General features: G+C 49.2%; 1 non-coding gene across 1 annotated transcript; it reads left to right on the top strand.

Annotated features, from left to right (window-relative positions):
- Positions 1 to 7,746: 7,746 nt before the first annotated feature.
- Positions 7,747 to 7,819, top strand: TRNAG-CCC (transfer RNA glycine (anticodon CCC)). Its single transcript has one exon. It is a non-coding gene; the product is annotated as a tRNA-Gly (tRNA).
- The last annotated feature ends 497 nt before the right edge of the window (positions 7,820 to 8,316 follow it).

Genomic DNA, 8,316 nt, shown 5'->3' with positions numbered 1-8,316 from the left:
AGCCTCTTGATGAAGGTGAAAATGGAGAGTGAAAAAGTTGGCTTAAAGCTCAACATTCAGAAAACGAAGGTCATGGCATCTGGTCCCATCACTTCATGGGAAATAGATGGGGAAACAGTGGAAACAGTGTCAGACTTTATTTTTCTGGGCTCCAAAATCACTGCAGATGGTGACTGCAGCCATGAAATTAAAAGACGCTTACTCCTTGGAAGGAAAGTTATGACCAACCTAGATAGCATATTCAAAAGCAGAGACATTACTTTGCCAACAAAGGTTCGTCTAGTCAAGGCTATGGTTTTTCCTGTGGTCATGTATGGATGTGAGAGTTGGACTGTGAAGAAGGCTGAGCGCTGAAGAATTGATGCTTTTGAACTGTGGTGTTGGAGAAGACTCTTGAGAGTCCCTTGGACTGCAAGGAGATCCAACCAGTCCATTCTGAAGGAGATCAGCCCTGGGCTTTCTTTGGAAGGAATGATACTAAAGCTGAAACTCCAGTACTTTGGCCACCTCATGTGAAGAGTTGACTCATTGGAAAAGACTCTGATGCTGGGAGGGATTGGGGGCAAGAGGAGAAGGGGATGACAGAGGATGAGATGGCTGGATGGCATCACTGACTCGATGGATGTGAGTCTGAGTGAACTCCGGGAGTTGGTGATGGACAGGGAGGCCTGGCGTGCTGCGATTCATGGCGTTGCAAAGAGTCGGACACGACTGAGCGACTGATCTGATCTGATCTGATCTGACACTGTTTCCACTGTTTCCCCATCTATTTCCCATGAAGTGATGGGACCAGATGCCATGACCTTCGTTTTCTGGATGTTGAGCTTTAAGCCAACTTTTTCACTCTCCACTTTCACCTTCATCAAGAGGCTTTTTCGTTCGTCTTCACTTTCTGTCATAAGGGTGGTGTCATCTGCATATCTGAGGTTATTGATATTTCTCCCGGCAATCTTGATTCCAGCCTGTGCTTCTTGCAGCCCAGCGTTTCTCATGATGTACTCTGCATAAGTTAAATAAGCAGGGTGACAATATACAGCCTTGACATACTCCTTTTCCTATTTGGAACCAGTCTGTTGTTCCATGTCTGGTTCTAACTGTCGCTTCCTGACCTGCATATAGGTTTCTCAAGAGGCAGGTCAGGTGGTCTGGTATTCCCATCTCTTTCAGAATTTTCCACAGTTTATTGTGATCCACACAGTCAAAGGCTTTGGCGTAGTCAATAAAGCAGACATAGATGTTTTTCTGGAACTCTCTTGCTTTTTTGATGGTCCAGCTGTCAATGTCACCTGCCCTCAAGACACCACCGGAGATGAGTAATTGAAACAGGATTCGTAAACCACAGAGTTGCCTGAAGCCTGCTGCAACAGATAAATTGACTCGCAGAGTTTACTGAAATATAAAAACATGGGAAAACAGGCTCCAGCACAGCGAAATGCCAATCAAAAGACCACTGAGGATTTCCTGGGTGGTTCACTGGTAAAAACCCACCTGCCACGCAGGGGACACCGTATGGATTCCTCATCCAGGCAGATCCCATATGCCGGGGATCAACAGAGCCCAAGACCCACAACCACTCCAGCCCCCCGCCTAAGAGACAGTGCTCCCCAACAACAGAGGCCACCACACAGACAGTCTGCCCACCCAACTACAGAGGAGCCCCCACCTGCTGCCGTGAGAGAGAAACCTGGGCAGCAAAAAACACCCAGCACTGCTGAAAGGAGTCAACCGACTAAATAAATACATACAGAAAAATCCAACTGAAAAAAAGAAATGTATTATTTTGAGGAAAAAAAAAAAGAGAGAGAGAGAGACATGAGACATGTAATATCTCACCAGTCAGAATGGCCATCCTCAGATTTTCTACAAGCAATAAATGCTGCAGAGGGCCGGGAGAAAACCATGCCTGCCTCAGCTTTTCCAGAGAAGCATACCTGGTCACCATCACTTAAAAGAACAGGATGGAATTGACTTTAAAGTCTAATACAAGAGGTAGGACATTCCCGGTGGTCCAATGGTTAAGAATCCATCAGCCAGTGCAGAGCATACGGGTTTGATCCCTGGTCCAGGAAGATCCCACACGCTCCAGGGCAACTCAGCCCGTGTGCCGCAACTACTCTGTCTGCACTCTCGATCCGGGGCTCCAGGACAGGAGGAGCCACCGCAACGAGAAGACCACACGCCAAACGTTAGGAAGCCAAGGTGCAGCATCAACAAAGACCCAGCACAGCCAAAATAATAAATAAATAAATAAAAAGAGTAAACAAAGAAAACCAGACCAAGCAGATCTGGGAATCCGACTTTCGCTAACGTCTCCAGAGAAAGCATGAATTCCAACACACCTGAACCCCAAAGTTCAGCACAGCTCTATGGACACAGGGGAGAACACGGAAGCCTCCAAGATGTCCTTGGACTGGAACGATATAGGAAGTTGGCTCTACTGAGGCACTGGACTCAAACTCAGCCCCAAGAAAGAAATGTGACAAAGAATGAAATAATGACATTTGCATGGACATGAGGGAGCTGGATATGACTACACTAACTGAACTACTGCAGTGAGGACAGAGAAGAATATGATAGGATATCACTTATGGACAGAATATGAAAACTGGCACATATAAACTCCTTACACACCAAGTAGAGGGTCCCAGAATAAGACAAGACGGAAGGCAAAAGGAAGGGATCAGAGAGTTGCTTTGGATTCACATATGCAAACTCATATACCCATAGGAAGCTCAGCTGCGTGCTCTGGAATACTCCTAATGGAAAAAGAACTTGAAAAAAAAAATCCACATTTCCACTGGAAAAAGAAAATGGAACTGCTGTGCCCCTCAAACCAAAGCAATGATTAAATCACCTAGATGCCAGTAAAAAATAAAAGTTATGTGAGAAGAGGAAAGAAAGAAATGCCTACTATATTCCCCTGACCTCCGCGTCCTGGCTGGCGTCACATTTCTAGAGCCTGAGCCCTCTTGGATCCTGAGGCTGGACCCCACAGGGGCTGAAGAAGATGCGCAGGCAACTGAGAACCCGGGACCAGCAGGGTCTCTTCCCCTCCGACTGGGACCCCAACCTGCAAATCCAGACGGGCCGACCTACAGCAAACCCATGCCAGGCACACCCAACACCTGGGGACCCCCTGGGCTGCAAGAGTTCTTAACAGTCCCGCTCCAGGAGTCCCGGCAGTGTGGGGCTTCCACCTCCCTCAGCCATCCTTAGTCTCCCCGCCTACAAGCGGCAGCATCCTGAGCACAGCGGTTTTGCAGCGGTTGGAATATGTCTTCCGGGCTGAAGAGGACGGGCAAAGAGGCCAGGAGATACAAGCCCGTGGGTCTCTGTGCTGGCACATTGCACTCTAATTACAACCCACTAACAGGCCTTTCACTAAGGCCTTGGTTGCCTGAGCAAGCCGAGGTGGGCTGGCAACGTGCTGCCGCCTTGTGGACAACTTCCAGAACTGCAACCTGAGACCCAGGCTTGATGGACGTGGCACATTCCCAGGGCGTTTTCAGGGGCTGTCAATGTCACCTGCCCTCAAGACATCACTGGAGGGGGGGTAACCGAAACAGGATTCAGGAATGGCAGACATGCCCGAAGCCCACTGTAACTGGTAAACTGACTCACAGGGTTTACTGAAATATACAAAAATGGGAAAACAGGCTCAAACATGCTTATCAGGGAAACGCCAATCAAAACACCACCAAGGGCTTCCGGGGTGGCTCATTGCCCAACAATCCCCCTGCAAGCCAGGGGACACCGTATCGATTCCTCATCTGGGAGGCCCATATGTCGAGGGTCAACGAAGCCCAGGACTCACAACTACTCCAGCCCCCTGCCCTAAAGCCAGGGCTCCCCAACAAGAGAGGCCACCACAATGAAAGCCTGCCCACCGCAAGTACAGAAAAGCCCCTGCCTGCCGCACCCAGGGAAAAACCCGGGCAGCAGGGAAGACCCAGCACAGCGATGGAATCAGCTGACTAAATAAATACAGAAGAATTCAACTCAATAGAACAAATGTATTTTTCTGAAAAAAAAAAAAAAAACGAGAGCGAGACAGAGAGATGTCATATCTTCTCAGTCATAATGGCCATCCTCAGACTGTCTACAAGCAACAAATGCAGGAGGAGAAGACCTGGAGAAAGCCATGCCCTCCTCAGCTTTTCATGGATGTGAACCTGGCCACAGACACTAGAAAGACAGGATGCAGTTAACTTTAAAGTAAAAAACCAGAGCCAGACTGCCCTGGTGGTCCAGTGGTGAAGAATTGGTCTGCCAATGCAGAGGACGTGGGTTCGACCCCTGGTCCAGGAAGATCCCACTTGCTTCAGGGCAACTAAGCCCGAGTGCCACAACTACTGAGCCTGAGCTTTCCAGTCAGTGCTCCACGACAAGAGAAACCAAGGCAACGAGAGGCTTGTGCACCACAGTTTGAGAAAGCCAAGGAGCAGCAGCAGTGAAGACCCAGCACAGCCCCCAAATAAATAATTTATTAAATAAACAAACAAATGAAACCAGAGCGGGCAGATCTGGGAATCCGACTTCTGCCCCCATCTCCAGAGAAAACGTTAATTCCAACACACACGAACCCCACAGTTCGAAGCAGCCCTGTGGATGCAGGTGAGAACGTGGAAGTCTCCCAGATGTCCCTGGACACGGGAAGGACATAGGCATTTGGCTCTATAGAGGCAATGGACTCTCACTCAGCCTTAGGAAGAGAAGTGAAATTGGACCTAATGACATCTGCACCAACATGATGAAGTTAGACATGGTCACGCTACGCAATCTAATGCAGAGAGACAGAACCAAATACAATAGGATACCACACGTAGAGAGAATATGGAAAGTGGCGCCTGTGAACTGGTTATACACGCAGCAGAGGTTACCAGGTAAAACCAGAAACCTCTTGCTACAATAGGGGAAAGGTTAAAGGGAGGGATCAAAGAGGTGCTTTGGATTCACATATGCAAACTCAAATATATTCACAGGAAGCTCTGCTGGGTGCTCCGGAATATTCCCAATGGAAGAAGAATCTGACAACGAATCCACACGTCCACATGGAGAAAAAAAACCAAGTTGCTGTTGGCCTCAAACCAAAGCAACGATTAAATCACCTAGATGCCACCACAAAATAAATAGTTACATGAGAAGGAAAGAAAGAAATGCCTACTATATTCCGCTGAGGCCTCCGTGTCCTGGCTGGTGTCACATTTCTGGAGCCTGAGCCCTCTTGGATGGTAAGGCTGGACCCTGCGGGGGCTGAGGAGCTGTAGAGGATGCCCAGGCAAGTGAGAACAGCGGTGTCTCTTCCCCTTGGACTGGGACCCCACCTGCAGACCCAGACCGGTCTGCCTTCAGCAAACCCAGGCCAGGTGCACCCAACACCTGGCGGCCGCCCTGGGCTGCAACAGCTCTTAATAATCCCCGCTCCACGTGTCCGGAGAATGGGGCTTCCACCTCCCATCACCATTCTTAGAGTCGCCCCACCTACAAGCGGCAGCATCCTCAGCACAGCGGTTTTGCAGCGGTTGGGATATGTCTTCCGGGGTGAAGGGGACGGGCAGAGAGCCCAGGAGACACAAGTCCCTGGGTCTTTGGCCTGGTACATTGCATTCGAACTCTCAACCCACAAACAGGCCTTTCACTAGGGCTCTGGTGGTCTGAGCAGCCGAGTTGGGCTGGCAACGTGCTGCCGCCTTGTGGACAATTTCTGGAACTGCAACCTGGGACCCAAGGCTGAAAGGGCACTGCACATTCACAGGGCGTTTTTAGGGGCTGTCGGAGGCGGCGATGCCACCCCACTCCAGTACTCTCGCCTGGAAAATCCAATGGACGGAGGAGCCTGGTAGGCTGCAGCCCATGGGGTCGCGAAGAGTCGGACACGACTGAGCAACTTCCCTTTCACTTTTCACTTTCATGCATTGGAGAAGGAAATGGCAACCCACTCCAGTGTTCTTGACTGGAGAATCCGAGGGACGGGGGAGCCTGGTGGGCTGCCGTCTATGGGGTCGCACGGAGTCGGACACGACTGAAGCGACTTAGCAGCAGCAGCAGCAGTGTGTTTGGAGAAGACTCTTGAGAGTCCCTTGGACTGCAAGGAGATCCAACCAGTCCATCCTAAAGGAGACCAGTCCTGGGTATTCATCAGAAGGACTGATGCTGAGGCTGAAACTTCAATACTTTGGCCACCTCATGCAAAGAGTTGACTCATTGGAAAAGACCCTGATGCTGGGAGGGATTGGGGGCAGGAGGAGAAGTGGACGACAGAGGATGAAATGGCTGGATGGCATCACCGACTCAATGCACATGAGTTTGGGTGAACTCCAGGAGTTGGTGATGGACAGGGAGGCCTGGCGTGCTGCGATTTATGGGGTCGCAGAGTCAGAGACGACTGAGCGACTGAACTGAATGTCACCTGCCCTCAAGACATCACCAGAGGTGGGTAACCAGAACAAGATTCGGAAACGGCAGACATGCCAGAAGCCCACTGCAACCCACTGCAATAGGTAAACTGACTCACAGGGTTTACTGAAATATATAAACACGAGAGAGGCCAAGAGACACAAGCCCGTGGGACTTTGTGCTGGCACACTGCACTCTAATCACCTTTCTCTAAGGCTCTGGTTGCCTGAGCAAGCCGAGCTGGGCAGGCCAAGTGCTGCCGCCTTGTGGAAATTCTGCGAAACTGCAACCTGAGACCCAGTGCTGAGGGGCAAATTCTGTCAATGACACCTGCCCTCAATACATCTCTAGGGGTGGGTAACAGAAACAGAACTCATAAGCCGCAGACTCGCCTGAAGCCCATTGCAACAGGTAAACTGACTCACAGGGTTTAGTGAAACATAAAAACACGGGAAAACAGTCTCAAACATGCTAATCGTCAGGGAAATGCCCATCAAAATACCACTGAGGGCTTACTGGGTGGCTGACTGCTAGACAATCCACCTGCCATGCAGGGGAAACTATCGATTCCTCATACAGGGAGATGCCATATGCCAGGGATCAACAAACATGAAACCCACGACTAGTCCCGTCCTGCACCTACAGCCAGGGCTCCCCAACAAGAGAGGCCACCACAATGAAAGCCTGCCCACCGCAAGTACAGAGGAGCCCCAGCTTGCCGCTACTAGAGAGGAACCGGGCAGCAAAAAAACACCCAGCGCTGCCTAAAGGAGTCAAGTGAATAAATAAATACATAAAAGCTCAACTAAATAAATGTATTTTTTGAAAAAAATGAGAGACAGCAAGAGATGTCATATCTCACCAGCCACAATGGCCATCCTTAGACTGTCTCAGTTCAGTTCAGTTGCTCAGTTGTGTCTGATTCTTTGCGACCCCATGTCTACTAGCAATAAATGCTGGAGACGGCCTGAAGAACCTGCCTGCCTCAGTTTTTCCCGAGTGGGGATACTGGTCACAACCACTAGAAAGAACAGGACGGAGTTTAAAGTCTTAAACCAGAGCTAGCAGAAGATCTGTTAACCTAACTTCTGGCCACATCGGTGGAAAAAATATTAATTTCAAGATACAGCACCCCAAGTTTCAGTGCAGCCCTCTTGATATAGGCCAGGACATGGTATGCTCCAAAATGTCCTCTGTATACAGAATGGAAACTGTGGTTTTTCAGTTCAGAAGCTTGATAGGTGGAGAAATCAGTTGCTACTCCTAGGGGAGCTATCGGACACACAGTTCCAATAGCTGGTTCCAACTGGTGTTGAAACGATGTCCAATAAAACAAAGTCTCTAAGGACTTCCCTGGTGGTCCAGTGGATAAGACTCTGTGCTCCCAATGCAGGGGGCCCGGGTTCGATCCCAGGTCAGGGAACAGATATCCCACATACCGCAACTACTGAGCCCAAGAGCTGCAATGAAGACCCAGTGCAGACAAAATTAATACACAAAAATAAATAAATAAAACAAAGTCTCTAGCAGACAGGAAAAACACCTAGGCATTCCACATGATCTGACCTTAAAACACAGGTGATATGCGAAGCCCCATATTCACATGGGTAGGGTAGGGGAGCCTGGAAGTTACCTCAAAGAGAGAGGACGTTATCCATTGGAGAATCTGGGATTGAGAGCTGATTTTCATCAAATTTGGAAGGTACGTTATGATATGACAAACATCAGTCCCGTGGGATTCATGAAATTAAGGCTGTGGTGTGAAAGGCACCTATTTTGACACTCAACCTCCAAGCAACTGAGATGGAATACAAAGGAGGAGCTTGTGTGGCAATGAAGAGAAAATATGATATTAAGGTGCTGTCCAAGAAAACAGTGCCTTCAAATATAAGCCAGGATCAGCATGATTAATTTTCAAAT

Source organism: Bos javanicus, chromosome 22, assembly GCF_032452875.1.
Source record: "Bos javanicus breed banteng chromosome 22, ARS-OSU_banteng_1.0, whole genome shotgun sequence".
Lineage (NCBI taxonomy): Eukaryota > Metazoa > Chordata > Mammalia > Artiodactyla > Bovidae > Bos > Bos javanicus.
The sequence above is the reverse complement of the archived record's forward strand: the minus strand, read 5'-3'. Positions and strand labels throughout refer to the sequence as shown.